Source organism: Symphalangus syndactylus, chromosome 5 (assembly GCF_028878055.3).
Source record: "Symphalangus syndactylus isolate Jambi chromosome 5, NHGRI_mSymSyn1-v2.1_pri, whole genome shotgun sequence".
In the NCBI taxonomy this organism is placed as follows: domain Eukaryota; kingdom Metazoa; phylum Chordata; class Mammalia; order Primates; family Hylobatidae; genus Symphalangus; species Symphalangus syndactylus.
This window is the reverse complement of record NC_072427.2, coordinates 31,856,767-31,874,435: the sequence shown is the minus strand read 5'-3', so window position 1 is coordinate 31,874,435 and position 17,669 is coordinate 31,856,767. Positions and strand designations below refer to the sequence as shown.

Genomic DNA, 17,669 nt, shown 5'->3' with positions numbered 1-17,669 from the left:
AAGAGGAGGTTGCAGTGAGCCGAGATTGTGCCACTGCACTCCAGCCTAGGTGACAAGAGTGAAATTCCATCTCAAAAAGAAAAAAAAAAAAAGAAAAAGAAAAAAGAAAAAAAAGAAACAATACAACCAGCTCATCAAAAGTGTGATTTCTGGCTGGGTGTGATGGCTCAAGCCTGTAATCCCAGCACTTTGGGAGGCCGAGGCAGGTGGATCATGAGGTTGGGGAATCAAGATAATCCTGGCTAACACGGTGAAACACTGTCTCTACTAAAAATACAAAAAATTAGCTGGGCGTGGTTGCGCGTACCTGTAGTTCCAGCTACTCCGGAGGCTGAGGCAGGAGAATCGTTTGAACCTGGGAGGCAGAGGCTGCAGTGAGCTGAGATCGCACCACTGCACTCCAGCCTGGGCAATAGAGCGAGACTCCATCTCAAAAAAAAAAAAAAAAAAATGTGATTTCTGCGATCTAGTTGCTCAAAATGATGCTGAAGTGGAATTCTTTAAAGATCCACTTAGGACAAATAGTAAGTAACCCCACACTCGGAAGGGATGCAAGTAGAGCAACACTTATGACTGTGGAAGTGAATGACCTGTTAATTTGGGGAAATACTGGGTTACCAGTGGACTTAGGGTGAGCTCTACAGCTAAGGATAGGCCCCAAGTTAGAACCGGGGTAAGGATGGGGTGGGCTTAGAATCGGGGTGAGGGTTACAGCTAAAGTTCAGGGGAGGCCCCAGGTTAGGATTTGGGATTAGATCAGATGGAGGGGCACATTTGGTGCTTAAGGTTGAGAATAAACCTTAGGAATTAGGAATTGAGTTAGAATTGGGGTGAGTTAGGAATTTAGTTAGAAATGGAGTTAAAGTCACTCTTCAGGCCACAAGTCTTTGTGACTTTAGCAACTGAAAAGTCCATGGAACTGTGAACAGATGGGCAGGAGCTTCTCAACCCCCTAATAGGCACCCCAAGTTCAATCTGCCTTTTCCCCCAAATCCTCTTCTAGAAGCACCTGGCAGGGGATCTGCCTGAGCTCACAACTCCAACAAGGTCAATGTACACCAATCGGATTGGAGGGACCGAGGAGTGGGCAATCCTGCCCAGGAGAGAGAGCATGGGACAACCAGGTAAGATAACTGGGTACCAGACACCATTTCACCATTTAGCACAAGTAACCTTCTTTAATCTTCCCAACTGTCCTATGTGGTTACAGCCCATCTTCCTCCTACAGAGGAGCACAGCAGGGCAGCAAGGCTGAGTACCTTGTCAGGGTCATTAAACTTGCATGTGGCAGAGCTGGGATTTGCCTGCAGGGAGCCTGTGTCTAGACTGGCACCATCTGTGGCCCACATCATGGAGCGCATGGCCATGTGTTGGGGGCAGGCTGCCTGGTCTGTCCTTCTCTCCTTTCCATGCTCTCCTGAGCTGTCAGTCTCAGGTGATGCAGAAAGCAGGTCCCTGGAAGCTACCCCCACCTTCTTGTCCCTGTGCTTTTAATTTTTTCGTTTAGGGCAGTGTTTCTGGACCTTTTTATAATTATTATTATTGTCCTCTTAAGGAGCATTTTTAGCATTTTTTCCCAATTGTGCCTCACTCTATGAAATTTTAATACCATAGATACACTGTACATTCCATAGGATTTTCTAGATACAAGATCGCATCATCTGCAAATAGAGATGGTTTTACTTCTTCCTTACATGGACATATGTATGGACGGTGAGCCTTTGGAGGGTCAGAAACCATAGTAATAGCTAAAATGGTCAACTGCCCTTCCTCCCCTGCCTTTTCATCCTCTGTGGGGTAATAATGCCTCTGTTGAGAATGCATGATTTAGGGTAAGGCCCCACCCCGTTATAATGTAGGTAAGAAGTGGTCACGGGAAGGAGTGGGTGGGATGTGGGCTGCATCTCTATGTGGGTGGAGACTAGGTGGGCCAGGTGGAGGGAGACGGAAGGGAATGGAGATCCAGGTTTCTGAGGACACGCTCGCCTGTAGTGGCCTTGGTCCTGGTCCCAGGCACGGGCACAGGCTGAGCCTGGGGCTGGGGGAGGAATGGGGCCAGTACCATCATTTATTTTTGTCTCTGAATCCAGATGTCAGCTCCAGACCCACTGGACCTGAATAAAGCAAATACCTGTGGAGACTCTGTTGAGAGAAGAGTCTAGAATTTCAACAGATTCTCCCCATACTAAAAGCAAACAAACAAAAACAAAATGAAACAACCAAACAAACAAAAACAAAAAACAGGAAGTTTGGAAGTCTCTATTCACCCTTACAAAATGCATTTGCTGTCAAGTGAGAGGAAAATTCCTTCATTCTTGGCTCAAGGAACTTCCTTAAACTAAGACCAGCTGCCTGGACTGTGCTAAATTCAGTTTATAAATATTATAAATATCCCAAACTTGATTGCCAAGCAGATTACAAAAGCTAGCTAGCTAACCACAGAAATTTTCCAAAACGCTAGCCAGTCAGACAAGTATGAGATATTGTGAAATCCTGTGTTGCTTGTCTGATTTCCTGAAATCATTCATCTCAGACTGAGTGCAGAGGGCCTGGGGGTGGAATTTAGGAGCACTATCTCCTACAGTTCTAGAGCCTTAAAGCCCTGGCTGACCCCAGGGTGGATAGATTGCACAGTAAGTCAGACCAACCAGCTGGGCGCAGTGGCTCATGCCTGTAATCCCAGCACTTTGGGAGGGTGAGGCAAGTGGACCTAGGGTCATGAAGAAGGTGGAGGCCCTGAGGCCCTGAGTAATTTTATAAAGAACACCTTAGCAAATATCCAGCACTATGGGTTCTTACCTTCACTCAGGACCCACAAGGCCCCACGTTCTGACAGATTTTATCAGACAAATTGCACTCAGTCATGCTGCATTCATTTTCCTTGGAGAGTTCCCAGGTTACATAGAACTGAGATAATCTCCCCACCTCACCGTCACTCCCCACGAAGACACTCTATGTTTCTGTTTGCAATACAGTCTTAAATGGATCAATATTAGATTTTCATGGTGCTCTTTGCATTTTGCAACTATTGCTCAAGCTGGAGACCTAAAATGAGCACTAGCTTTAGAGTCAAAGACCCCTGGATTCCAGTTTCAGCTGAGAGACTGTGAGCACATCGCTAGCCCACTCTGATCCTGTATGCTAGTTGTACAATCACTATTTCCCATCAATTGCGAGGCTGAAGAGAAAAGTGCCCACTCTGGCTAGTACACAGTACGAGCTCAGTAAGCTTAAGCTTTCTTACTTCCCCACTACCCTTAAAGTGTTAGCGGAAAGACGGATGTGGGGAATGCCACCTGGGAGGCTCCAGCTGTATGCTTCACAATCCCACTGAGAGGTGACAGCGTGCTGGCAGCCCTCAATAGCTTTCGGGCCTCCTCTGCCTAGGCCCCCACTTTGGCGGCACTTGAGGAGCCCTTCAGCCCGCCGCTGCACGGTGGGAGTCCCTTCCTGGGCTGGCGGAGGCCGGAGCCGGCTCCCTCAGCTTGCGGGGAGGTGTGGAGGGAGAGCCGGGGGGCGGGAACCTGGGCTGCGCGCGGCGCTTGCGGGCCAGTGCGAGTTCCGGGTGGGCGTAGGCTCAGCGGGCCCTGCACCCGCAGCGGCCGGCCCGCCGGCCCGCAAGCCCCAGGTAGTGAGGGGCTTAGCACCTGGGCCAGCAGCTGCTGTGCTCGACTTCTCGCCAGGCCTTAGCTGCCTCCCCGCGGGGCAGGGATCGGGACCTGCAGCCCTCCATGCCTGAGCCTCCTCCCTGCCGTGGGCTTCTGTGCGGCCCGAGCCTCCAGGACCAGCGCTGTCCCCTGCTCCATGGCGCCCAGTCCCATCGACCACCCAAGGGCTGAGGAGTGCCAGCGCACGGGACTGACGGGCAGCTCCACCTGCCACCCCGGTGCGGGATCCACTGGGTGAAGCCAGCTGGGCTCCTGAGTCTGGTGAGGACTTGGAGAATCTTTATGTCTAGCTAAGGGATTGTAAATACACCAGTCAGCACTCTGTCTCTAGCTCAAGGTTTGTAAACACACCAATCAGCACCCTGTGTCTAGCTCAGGGTTTGTGAATGCACCAGTCAGCACTCTGTATCTAGTTACTCTGGTGGGGACTTGGAGAACCTTTATGTCTAGCTAAGGGATTGTAAATGCACCAATCGGCACTCTGTATCTAGCTCAAGGTTTGTAAATGCACCAATCAGCACTCTGTGTCTAGCTTAGGGTTTGTAAATACACCAATCCACACTCTCTATCTAGCTAATCTAGTGGGGAGGTGGAGAACTTTTGTGTCCAGCTCAGGGATTGCAAACGCACCAATCAGCCCCCTGTCAAAATGGACCAATCAGCTCTCTGTAAAACAGACCAATCGGCTCTCTGTAAAATGGACCAATCAGCGGGATGTGGGTGGGGCCGGATAAGAGAATAAAAGCAGGCTGCCCGAGCCAGCAGTGGTAAGAGTGCTGCGGTCCTGTTCTGGGTTGGGGAGCGTTTTCTTGTTTTGTGGCTCTTTATGATAAATCTTGATACTACTCACTCTAAGTACACACTGATTTATGAGCTATAAAACTCACCGCGAAGTGCTGCAGCTTCACATCTGAAGCCAGGGAGACCACGAACCCACTGGGAGGAGCGAACAACTCCAGAAGCGCGACCTTAAGGGCCGTAGCACTCAATGGCAAAGGTCTGCAGCTTCACTCCTGAGCCAGCAAGACCATGAACCCACCAGAAAGAAGAAACTCCGGACACGCGGAGTTTAAGAACTCTAACACTCACCGCGAGGGTCTGTGGCTTCATTCTTGAAGTCAGACCAAGAACCCACCAATTCCAGATACACTACCAACGAAAATTCTGAATTAGACTTCAGTTTCCCGTCTACAAAGTGAGACGACAGGGGTGGTTAGGAAGAAGAGGAGCTTGGCTTCGTTAGTTTAAACTGGGCCGGTCTGATTGTAATGCGGGCTTCACTGTCGGGTCCAACCCACTCCCCAGCCAGGGCTTCACTTGCTCTGAATGTCTTGGCCAAGTCCAAGGCTGTCCAGGGTTGGGCAAGGCTGTACAGGATTGGGGTGGGGAGGCCGGGTGGAGGAGAGCGGGGTGGGGGTGGAGAAGCAGTTCCCCCCTATAACCTGCAGGTGGCACCAGAGCAGCGCGGGAGCCGAGGGTTCCGCTCCAGCCTTCCAGGAGACCCAGGCAGGGCGGGGTAGGGCGAGAGAGGTGGTGCCCAGCGCTCAGCTGGGCAGTAGCACGAGCGCGACTGCAGATTAGTCAACACCATTTAAAATGGGCACATGGGTCTTCTGGCTAATTTCCTGTCTTTGGTAGGGTGATCTATGCTTTATCATCCAAACCCAGACGCTTCAGAGAGTGAAAGGGGCACTATAATAATTGCACCGGCACAGCAGACATAACCTTAGCTGTACCTTGCAAACCATAACGTATGGTCACCGTACCTGCCGGTCACTTTTTCTTCCTTGTTTCCATTCTTTTAATTTTTTTTCCTGTTAAACACACAGCATTCTCTTTCCCTGAGCACCATTGTCTTTGCAAATGCTCTTGCAATCGGGATATTTTCGACCTGGCAACATGCATCTTGAGTCTGAACAGTCTCTCTCAACCTACCCCAAAACCTGGTTTTAGCTTCCAGTCAGAAGACTGTGTTCCCTGGCTTTCAATCCCCATTACTCCAGAATTAAAGATGTCAGAAGATGTCAGAGGTGGGACAGTGGCCCTTAACTTTGGTGCCTCTTTGCTAAATATATTCCTGTAATTTTTTTTTTTTTTTTTTTTTTTTTTTTTTTTTTTGAGACAGAGTCTCGCTCTGTGGCCCAGGCTGGAGTGCAGTGGTGCAATCTCGGCTCACTGCAAGTTCCGCCTGCAGGGTTCACGCCATTCTCCTGCGTCAGTCTCCCAAGTAGCCGGTACTATAGGCGCGTGCCACCATGCCTGGTTAATTTTTGCATTTTTAGTAGAGACAGGGTTTCACCACGTTGGCCAGGCTGGTCAGAAACTCCTGACCTCAGGTGATTTGCCCGCCTCAGCTTCCCAAAGTGCTGGGATTACAGGAGTGAGCCACTGCGTCCGGAACTATTCCTGTAATTTTGTTCTGAGTGCTCATTTCGTTTGTCTCTTTGAATTTACGTATATTGGTTTATTGAATTGCAAGTAGACAAGTCCCATTTATATTTCCAAGATCATCTCATTACTCCAACCCCAAATTAGCATGCCGTTTATCCCTTTGTTTCTGAAACCCTCTTCACTTAATAGTCTTGTAAACATCCATCCATTGCAAAAAGGACTCGAACTGTTCTCACTCCCATTTTTAGTTGATTAATTGACATCCAAGTAATGATTTGTCTAGGGGAGTCATTAGTAGAGAATTGTGCCCTTAAATTTAGTTTTATAGTTGGATTCTGTTAGTTAATATCTCTGTCATTCTCACATTGCAACAAATGACTATGGGTTTCTATCTTAACCTAAAATCCAGGTTAGAAATTTGGTTTTATCCTAATAAGATATTAATAGATGATGTGAGAAAAATAATTTACTGAAACTTTTCTCAGCTAAGAATGACACTCATGGTCATCAAGCAAGTGGAAAATTGGGTTGTAGGTATAAACTCTTAAAATACTATGTTTAGAGACAAGATTTTCCTTTTTCTTTTTAGTAAAGCATATTTGCTATGGTTGGAATGATCGTGTCTCCTTTAAAATTCATATTGGAACTTAAACCCCAATGTGATAGTATTAAGAGGTGGAGTCTTTAGGAGATGACTAAGCTGTAAGGGAGGAGCCCCCTCATGAATGGGATTAGTGACCTTACGAAATGGCTTGAGGGAGCTACCTAGCTCAGTTTTCTTCTTTTGCTTTTCTATCCTTTCCACCAAGGTGCCATCTTGGAAGCAGGAGCAGCCCTTTCTAGACTACAAACCCACTGACCCGTTGATATTGGACTTCCCAGACATCAGAACTGTGAGAAACACATTTTTATTCTTTACCCATTACCCAGTCTCAGATATTTTGTTATAACACCACAAATGGACTAAGACAGTATCTTACATACAGTGAGGTTCATATACCTTAAGTTACAACTTTGTACTATCGTTTTTTGGTTTGTTTTTTTGTTTTTGAGATGGAGTCTTGCTCTGTTACCCAGACTGGAGTGCAGTGGAAAGATCTTGGCTCACTGCAACCTCTGCCTCCCGGGTTCAAGCGATTCTCCAGCCTCAGCCTCCTGAGTAGCTGGGCATATAGGCGTCTGCCACCACGCCTGGCTAATTTTTGTATGGTAGTAGAGATGGGGTTTCACCATGTTGACCAGGCTGGTCTTGAACTCCTGACCTCAAGTGTTCCACCTGCCCAGGCCTCCCAAAGTGCTGGGATTACAGTTGTGAGTCACCGCGCCCGGTCAACTCCATAGTCTTTACATATGTGCACACTCATGTAACCACCACTCAGCTCAAGATATAGAATGTTCCCATCAGCACAGAGGGCTCCCTCTTGCCCCTTCTCAGTTGCTGTCCCCTCAAAGTTAACCAGGATCCTGACCTCTGTCACCATGGATTAGTTTCTCCTGTTCTTGAGCTTCATATAAGTGGGATCATTCAGTGTGTGCACGTTTGTGGCTGGCTTCTTTCATTCAACATAATCCTGTGAGATTTAGCCATGTTTTGGGTACTGGTAGTTGTTTACTTTTCTGGTTGTGTAGTTTTCCAGATTTCATTTATTACCCTTCTATTTTTGTCTGTAACTCAGTGTCTTGTGGGGTCTATTGGTCCTTTTTAGCTAGATTGATATTAAGCATCTTCTTATCAATGGAGCTTAGGACATTTTTAGAAGACAAAAGCCTAATAAACCCTAGCCCCCCAATCTTAAGCCAAGTTTCCTTCTCACGCCTGCTTCAGTTGCTCCTCTTCATGTGGTATTTTTTCCCTCAGAAAACTGATGGAAATTAAGAAACCCAAAAGCTCTTCATCATGTCATCAGCTTAGGGACGCTTGTCATCTGAATAACAGGGTAGATATTTATAATCTGAAATGTTAAAATAACTATAGCAAACACTTATATAACACTAACTGGTGTTCACAGTGCTTTATATATATTATTTTCATCAAAACAACTCTGTGAAATAGACACTATTATTGTCATCCCCACATTTTAGATGGGGAAATGGAGGCACAGAGAGACCATGTAACTTTCCCAAGGTGGTAGGGCCAGGACTTGAACCCATGTTTTCTGGTTTTAGAGCCTGCACCATTCATCACCACACCATATTGTGTAGCATGATACTTCATGTGGTTAAAGTATTTTCTTCTATTTACTTGGGAGCATTTTCTGAATAATTTGAATCTTATAAATTTGCTTCAAAGAATACAAGTAAATTGAAATGGAAGATCTGTTATAGAATGTGTGGCATTCGTGAATAAATTATAGGACTCTCTGGTTTTAAATAATAATCATTTGCTTCCCTTGTGACTTTTGTCAGGCAGGGCTGTAATGTGCTCACCTCATTTTCCTTCTCTTCAATGGGAGGGGATGGACTCAGAGACAGGCACAATTTATCGTAAAATCTCATCACACTTTCCCTCACCATCTGGAAGCTGGAGGTAGGTTTGTGAAATCTTAATTGAGAAAGAGTTGAATGCCACTTGTAGCATAGTGAGTTTAAAAAGATGGTTTTACTCTCCAATTCTGTTGCACAGGGCCTTGTGAGTTTTGGCAATTAACATATGTGGCCAACAGTTTTCTCACAAAGATTATCAGGGTTCTAGAGGAAATTATCTTCCAGTTTTAATCTGCTGCTAAAGTGCTATATTTCTTTATAGATGAACTAATGAATTCTTGGTCACTTGTTTTTATTAGATATTTCTCTGCCTCTGTACGCTGTGCTTTGTCTCTTTATGCTCAGCCCCAGGTTTTTCCTTCTAACTGCAAGAAAAAGATCATTGAAATATTCTCTCTGTCTCAAACTCCTGGGTTCAAGTGATCTTCCCCTGTCTGCCTCCTGAGTAGCTGGCATTACAGGAGTGCACCACTGTACACACACACACAAACACACACACACACACACAAACATGCATATAGACACACAGACATCCAAATGTATACACAGAGACATACACATATCCACACATACTCATTAGATGTACATTTACACACAAACACACGTGCACACACACGTGCACACACACACACATATACACACCTTGTTTCCATCTTCTCAGGACTCAGGGCTCTCAGGGAGTGGAAGGAGTCTTGTACCATGAGTCCAGGATCGACTGTGCAACCTTGCCCAAGCGTCTTAACTCTTGAGATCTTGTTTATAATAATAAACATCCTTACCCACCAATTAGGGTTATTTTGAAGAATAGGATAACAGAGTGATGGCATGTTGTATAGTTTCAAATAAAAGTTATCCTTGACCAAAAAGAGGTCTGGCCTTTGTCCTAGACTCCTGGGAGGTAACCGTTAACATGTAATACCTGATAGGAATATCTTTGCCTGGGGATCTTGACTCATGATGGCTGGTCTAATAATAATATTTAGGGTGGGGACTAGCCAGGCCAGGAAAAGCGGCTGTGTGATTTAGAGTCCAGGCTTTAGGTCACTCCTGGAAGGACTGGAGACTGGAAACTGAGAGGATCCACGTGGACAATCATGCATGCCTCTGTGATGAAGTTCCAGTAAAAACCCTGAACACTGAGGCTTGAGGGAGCCTCACTGGCTGGGAATACTCCATGTGTATTGGCACATAGCAAAGCTGGGAGGGGAATGCGTTCTGACTGCATGGGGAAGGGATAATGGACACTCCATGCCTGGTGCCCTCCTGGACTCAGCCCTACGCCTTTCTTCCCCTGGCTGATTTTAATCTGTTTCCTTTCCATGTAATCAAACCACAGCTATGAGTATAATAGATTTCTGTGAGTTGTAGCCAGTTCTTAGAGGTAACCAAGCAGAGTTGATCTACTGCCTGCTTGAAAAAGCTATTTAAAAATCCCTAAACCAAAGAAGGCCAGAGCTCTCATGAATCTGACCCAGCAGGTTTTGAAGCCAAAGCTGAGGGCATTTGAAGCCAAAGCCAGGCCAGACAGAGATGAGGCTCCTGGGAGGGAACAGGTACAGTCCTGCTCAGGCTGCAGTGTCCCTGGGCTACAGCTGGACAAGGGCTCCCTCTGGGTCACAGCTTCTAGGGACAGAGTTTGGGGAAGGTCGACTGTTTGATGTGTAGGACTCTGGTGATGAACTCAGCTGGGAAACTGTGTGGTAATGGGAAGAGAATGGTTTTGCTTTTCCAAATCATCTACCCCCTGCATGCTTAAATCCACATGGGAACTCAGTGTGGAAACTACATTTGAACAGCCTAAGCCTGAACTCTGGGCCATGTGTCCAGTTTCCTGGCCTCCGGCTTTGTTCACTCCTTACCCCCACCCATCGCTGATGCCAGATCCATCCTCCCAAATGTCCGTTCATCATGTTACCCTCCCCACCACCTCATGGCACCTTGTATACAACAGGAAATGCCTCCCACCTCAGCCTGGGATTCAAGGTTCTTTTGATGTGGCCACCTCTCACCACCCCACCACATCTCCCTGTGGGCCCTGCCAACTTGGATCAATTTTTCCTATCCATGAGCTGAACTTTCCCACCTCCATACTGTTGCTTACACTGTGACCTTCCTGTGCATGTTCTTTTCCTCCCTCTTCTCAAGTCCAAATGCTATAGACTGAATTGTGTCTCCTGAAAATTCATACTTGGAGCCCTAACCCTGTATGTGATTGTATTTGGAAACAGGCTTTTAGGAGGTAAAGTTAAGTGAGGGAGGAGGGGCAGAGCAAGATGACTGAATAGTAGTCTCTACCAATCGTTCCCCCTGCGAGGTGGCTGGCTTCAGGTGAGACCCAGCACATTCCCAGCTGTGGTGGCTGTGGTGAGAGATTTCTTCTGCTTGAGAAAAGCAGAAGGAAAAGTAAAAGGGACTTTGTTTTGCAGCTTAGGTACCTGCCTGGCCACAATGGGGTAGAGCACCAAATGGGCTCTTGTGGTCACTGATTTTAGGCCTTGGCTAAAATGCCTTGACAGCATTTCTGGGCCTGTCCTAAGCCAGACGGGAGCCCACTGCCCTGAAGGGTGAGTCCCAGGCCTGGAAGCATTCACCACAAGTGACTTAAGAGCCCTTGGGCCCTAAGTGAACATCCACAGTAGCCTGGCAGCACTCCCTGTGGGCCTGTGGTGGTGGCCACAGGGTGGGGCTCCTCTGCCTGTGGAAAGGGAAAGGCAGAGTGGGAAGGACTTTGTCTCGTGGTTTCAATGTCAGCTCAGCCACTTTAGAATAAAGCACCGGTAAATTTCTAAGGTTTTTGACCCCAGACAGCATCTCTGGACCCGCCAGGGCCTGAGGAAACTCATTGCCCTGAAGGGAAAGACAAGCCTGGCTGGCTTTGCCACCTGCTGATGGTGGAGCCCCAGGGCCTTGAGTGAACATAGACGATAGCCAGGTAGTGTTGACAGTGGGCCCTGAGTGAGACCCAGTGCTTTGCTGGCTTTAGGTCTGACCCAGTGCAGTCCCAGTGGTGGTGGCCATAGGGATGTTGTGTCAGCTCACCCCCAGCTTCAAGTGGCTCAGCAGAGAGAGAGAAAGGGAAGGAGGGAGGAAGGAAGACAGACAGAGATAGAGAGAGAGAGACTGTTTTTTGGAGAGAAATTACAGGTAGAGAATAAGAGTCTCTACTGCCTGGTAGCCCAGAGAATTCTTCCAGTTCTTTTTTTTTTTTTTTTTTTTTTTATTATACTTTAGGGTTTTAGGGTACATGTGCACAATGTGCAGGTTTGTTACATATGTATCCATGTGCCATGTTGATTTCCTGCACCCATTAACTCGTCATTTAGCATTAGGTGTATCTCCTAATGCTGTCCCTCCCCCCTCCCCCCACCCCACAACAGTCCCCGGAGCGTGATGTTCCCCTTCCTGTGTCCATGAGTGGCGATTCCTCAGGGATCTAGAACTAGAAATACCATTTGACCCAGCCATCCCATTACTGGGTATATACCCAAAGGACTATAAATCAGGCTGCTATAAAGACACATGCACACGTATGTTTATTGCGGCACTATTCACAATAGCAAAGAGTTGGAACCAACCCAAATGTCCAACAATGATAGACTGGATTAAGAAAATGTGGCACATACACACCATGGAATACTATGCAGCCATAAAAAATGATGAGTTCGTGTCCTTTGTAGGGACATGGATGAAACTGGAAAACATCATTCTCAGTAAACTATCGCAAGGACAAAAAACCAAACACCGCATGTTCTCACTCATAGGTGGGAATTGAACAATGAGAATTCTTCCAGTTCTTATCCGAGACCATCAGGGCAGTTCCTCTGAGTCTGCAAGAACCTTAGCATAACTGGGCTTGGGGTGTCCCCTAATAAAGGTAAAGTTTAGATCACAACACCCATATCCTTTCAAATACCTGGAAAGCCTTCCCAAGGGTGGGTATAAACAAGCCCAGGCTGAGAAGATGTTGGCAGCTTGAAATCAGCCATGGAAGATTTGCACCATGGAAAATGGCAAACACTACAGAACAGACTTCTGTTCCCTCCCCGACAGACAGCCCCTTGTGTAACAACAGCACACCACTGCCCCATCCCTGAGCAGAGCACTGTGTGTTGCAGCAGAGTGGGGGTGGGTGTCTTCTCCCTTGGGCTACAGAATACACATTTTTTTTTCTCAGCACATGGATCATTCTCAAGGACAGACCATGTCTTAGGTCACACGACATGTCTTAAAACATTAGAAAAAAATGAAATAATATCAAACATCTTCTGTGATCACAATGGAATAAAACTAGAAGTTAGTAACAAGAGAAATGTTGGAAACTATACAAACACATGGAGATCAAATAATATGCTCTGGAATGACCAGTGGGTCAATGAAGAAATTAAGAAGGAAATTGAAACATTTCTTAAATGATAATGGAAACACAACATGCCAGAACCTATGGGATACGACAAAAGCAGTACTAAGAGGGAACTTTATGGCTGTAAACACCTATTTTTAAAAAGTAGAAAAGCATCAAATAAACAACCTAACAATGCACCTTAAAGAAATAGAAAAGCAAGAGCAAAGCAAACCCAAAATTAGAAGAAGAAAAGAAATAATAAAGATCAGAGCAGAAATAAATGGAATTGAAATGAAGAAAACAAAGCATCAATGAAAAGAAAAGTTGGTTTTTGGAAAAGAGAAACAACATTAACAAACTTTTAGCCTAACTAAGACTAAGACAAAAAGAAGACCCAAGTGAATAAAATCAAAGATGAAAAAGGAAACATTACAACTGATACCGCAAAAATTCACAGGATCACTATGGTCTATTATAAGCAACTATATGCAAAGAAATATAAAAACCTACTAAAAATGGATAAATTTATCCTACTAAAAATGGATAAATTTGTAGACACGTCCAGCCTCCCAAGAATGAACCATGATGAAATCCAAAACCTGAACAGACCAATAAGAAATAATGAGATCGAAGTGGTAATAAAAAGTCTCCCAGCAAAGACAAGCCTGGGACCTGATGCTTCACTGCTGAATTCTACCAAACATTTAAAGAAGAACTAATACCATACTTACCCAAACTATTCCAAAACTAGAGGCTTACCCAACTATTCCAAACTCATTCTACAAGGCTAGTATTACCCTGATACCAAAACCAAAGATACATCCAAAACAGAGAACTACAGGCCAATATCACTGATGAATATTGATGCAAAAATCCTCCACAAAATATTAGCAAATTGAATTCATCAACACATTAAAGTTGGGGTGCAGTGTCCCAGGTTCACTCAACCCTTCCCCTTTTCCTGTGTGTGTCTACTTTGTGCTCCCTGGTGGCAGCAGTGGTGGCAATTTTGGTGTGTGGGCCTCCCAGGACAAGGGGAAAGTGAGTGTGCCCTTCTCTTGCCTCCTGCCAGGTGTCTGTAGCCTGGCACCAGCTCTGGCCAGGTCTTCAAGCAAGGGACCTGGAGATGTTCTTTTCCAATTTCTGGATTGGGAAATAGAGGCAAATTCTGGGTACTAGAGTCAGAACTAAGACAAGGCTGAATCGGGGGAGTCTGGGGTCCTGAGAGGCAGAGACCTGAAACCCTCTAGATTGTGTGGGGAGCTGGGTGTGTGTTCTGGCCATTTGCTTCTCCCTGTGCCTCGATGTTCCAGGTAAGCTTGGAGGGGCTGAGATCCTGGGGGTGCCGGGAGCCTGGCTGCATGGCCTGGCCACATGGTCTGGCCACCCTGATGCCCTTGTGTTCTCCATGGCAGGCCAGCAAGGCCGAAGAGAATGGCTCGAACAGTTTCACGCACTCCATGGACCCACAGATGGAGCAGCAAATGGAGACCTGGTGGACTCCTATGTTGCCATTGTCAACAAGACCGTGGGGGACCTCATGGTTGGTCTCATGCCCAAGACCACCATGCACCTCATGATCAACAATGTGCATGCACTGCCTCATGAGTGCAGGCGGCTCCTGTGGCACAGGGTACACCGATGGCCATGTTGGCCTGGGGGAGATGCCAACCAGCCCTATGAGACCAGGTCTAGAGAGAGAGGCACGGTCCAGACCAGAGCTGTCCCATAGAACTATAAGGTGGGACTGGGCACAGTGGCCCATGCCTGTAATCCCAGCACTTTGGGAGGCCAAGGTGGAAGGATCGCTTGAGCCCAGGAGTTTGAGACCAGCCTGGGCAACATAGCGAGACCTGGTCTCTACAAAAAAATTTTAAAAATAGCTGGGCCTGGTGGTGATATGTGCTTGTAGTCCTAGCTACTCGACAGGCTAACCTTGGAGGATCACTTTGAGTCCAGGAGGTTGAGGCTGCAGTGAGCAGTGATCTTGCCAACTGTACTCCAGCCTAGTGACACAGCGAGATCCTATCTCCAAAAATTAAAAACTGAGTAGACAGGTGCCCTGGTGGCATGATAGGTCCTGGGTCCCCTCCCAGATCTGTGACCTTGGACAGGTGACTTTTCCTCTGGATCTCAGTGTCCCTATCTGAGTGAGAAAAGGTGATGGGGAGGCGGGTCTTCGAGTCTAAGTGTAGAAACCATGTATGAAAAGCCATACTTGGGGCTCCAAGTCCAGCTCACAGTCCCAGCAGGGCCTGGCAGGGTGGCCAGGTTGGCACAGGCATCAGGTCCCAACCTCCTTCTCTCTTTGCCCACTCTCAGACCAAGGAGTTCATCTTCTCGGAGCTGCTGGCCAACATGTCCTTGCGTGGGGACAAGAAGATGCTGAGGGAGGAGTCAGCAGAGCAGGCACAGCAGGTGCAACGAGATGCGGCGCATGCACCACGTGCTGAGGGAAGGCACCCCAGCATCATCGGCGACATCAACACGACCACCATCAGCACGCTCATGGGGGCCCATGGACTACTCCTGGCTGCAAGTGCAGAGGGTCCCAGCCGGACGCAGGTACCAGGGCTGGCCCCCATGGCCCCAAAGCTGCCCAGCCACCATGGCTGAGCCTGTGGGCTCTTGGAACAGGCTCCATGCCCAAGCAGGCAGACATGGTGTGCTCTGAAGTCGTCACAGAGGGCAGAGAGCTCGTGGTTTATGGTGTAGGGGCTGGGAACTTGGAGGGCGTTGTGTGTGGGGCTGGACTCTGAGGCGGCCAGAGGCCTAGGAACGTCATCCTGGGCACAACATAACTGTCGTGCAGGCTGAGTCATGCTGCCAGGGCAGGGTATCCGGCTCCCAGCCTGGGAGTGCCGAGAGCCAAATCCACTGCAGAGCAGGGGTGATAGTCAGGATCCCACCTCCTCTATCTGTTGGCAATCCAGTGGTGATCTAGCGTAAAATATTTAGAGTCCCATACACATGGTCATCTCACAACACACCTCACAGGCCAGGCAGGAACACACAGCCCCCTTCCCTCCCTCCCAAACACCATCAGAGCTGCTAGCATGTGACTGAAGGCAGGGTCTCTGGATCCTGCTGAAGCACTACCGTTGGCCAGCGGGCTCACGCACCTTGGCCTGTTGCTCCTAGGAGTCACCTGTGCTATTCAGCCAAGGGGACCACAGTGCCTGCTGGCCCAGCCAAGCTCTACCTAGCGAGCCCTCCCACCTCCTCTGCCACAGACTCTCCCTCTTCTGCTTTTCTCAGCAGGAAGGGCCCAGCCTCACCTATGTGACCTGCAGCCCCTCGCAACCAGCTGAGGATCCCCTCTTAGACCTAAGCCTATGGCCAGTGGCATATGCCCTCCCTGCCTTCCCCAGGGTCCTTTCAGAGGGTCCTGGGCTTTCTGACCACCCAGAGGAGCCTCTGGCACTCACTCCAGCCATCCATCCCTTTTAGCTTCACCATCCTGGGTAAAACAGTGTTCCTTCTCTATCAGGCCTGGTGGCTGTTGGGTGGGGCTTCCCAAGGTGAGAGGTGGCCCTGGGCCAGTGGGTTGGAAGGGAGGGTGACCAGAGAAGAGGGAAGTCCAAGGGGGCTGAGCATTGGTTTGAACTGTGGGTGCACTGCCTGGGTGCCGTGGGAGAGGCCAGTGTGTGTGGGCTGGGGAGGGCCGCCGCAGCCCCCAGGCACTACCTGTGAAGCTCTGGCTCCTCCCTCCATCTTCATCCCCTTTTCCTTCCAGCCCCTCTTTGCCAGGAACCTTGCCACACCTGAACATGTGCCCGCCCCTCTGCGGCCCTCCGACAGCTGCTGCAGCATGCCCACACTCTGTGCTTGCCTCACCAGCTCTCTGCTCACTTTTCTCTCTCCTGTTTTCTCTCTGCTTTCTCTCCAACTGCCAGCTGATCCAGTCAGGCAAATCCATCCCATCCTGAGAGCACCAGGCCCCACTTTGACCTCTAAACAGATCCTCCTCTTCTCGGAGGCCTCTCTTTCCAAGCCTGCCTGGGCGGGTGTCCTGGACTTGACAGTGGCTCCCCAGCCCAAAGCCAGCCTCCTTCATCTGTGACTTAGCCTGTCATAGTGGTGAGCTGACACAACCAGGTGTGACCGTTGCTGAAAACTTGTGCCCCCTGTGGTATGCCCCTGCCCTGTTCTACAAATATCTATAAATACTCATATATATATAGATATATGCACACCTACACATGGCCGACCGCCTCGCCTCTAGCACTGGGAATCAGTCACCGTGCTGTCCTTGTGGAGTCTTGTGGCCCAACAAGAGGAAGGTCTCCCCTGACACTCCCCCTCCAAAGTGTGCCACCTCCAGTGAGCCTCCCTGTCATGCCCGGCCTGTGGACAGCCAGCCCCCGCCATCCCTCCCACCCCCCACCAAGCATGGGGGTGCTGTGCAGGCAGCCGTGTGGCCTGACAGTCTCTACCAGTCCTGCTGTCCCTCGGCTGAAAATCAAACCCATTTCTGGATGACGGGGAATGTGTCCTCTGCTGGCTGTGTTCTCTGTGGAGCTCAGGGGAGGGGAAAGGCCAAGCCATTTCTAGGGTGCTGTTGGGAGGAGTGAAAAGGCCACATCCTTTCCAAGGGACACTTTTCCTGGAAAGTCCCTGGAGCTTAGCTGGCTCTTATCCTGTGAAGCTGGCTCTGGCCACTAGGGGGCAGGGCCATGAACTCAGCCTGGAGGAGCCTGCAGGGCAGCCAGCGCTAACAGGCCACCAGGTGCACTGGAGGGACAGACAGAACAGGCCACCGGGTGCAGACAGGCGAGGGAGGC

The 17,669-nt window shown here is 48.5% G+C and overlaps 1 pseudogene; it reads left to right on the top strand.

The window, feature by feature from the left end:
• The first annotated feature begins 14,276 nt into the window (after positions 1-14,276).
• Positions 14,277-17,377, top strand: LOC129482276 (putative GED domain-containing protein DNM1P34; annotated as a pseudogene).
• The last annotated feature ends 292 nt before the right edge of the window (positions 17,378-17,669 follow it).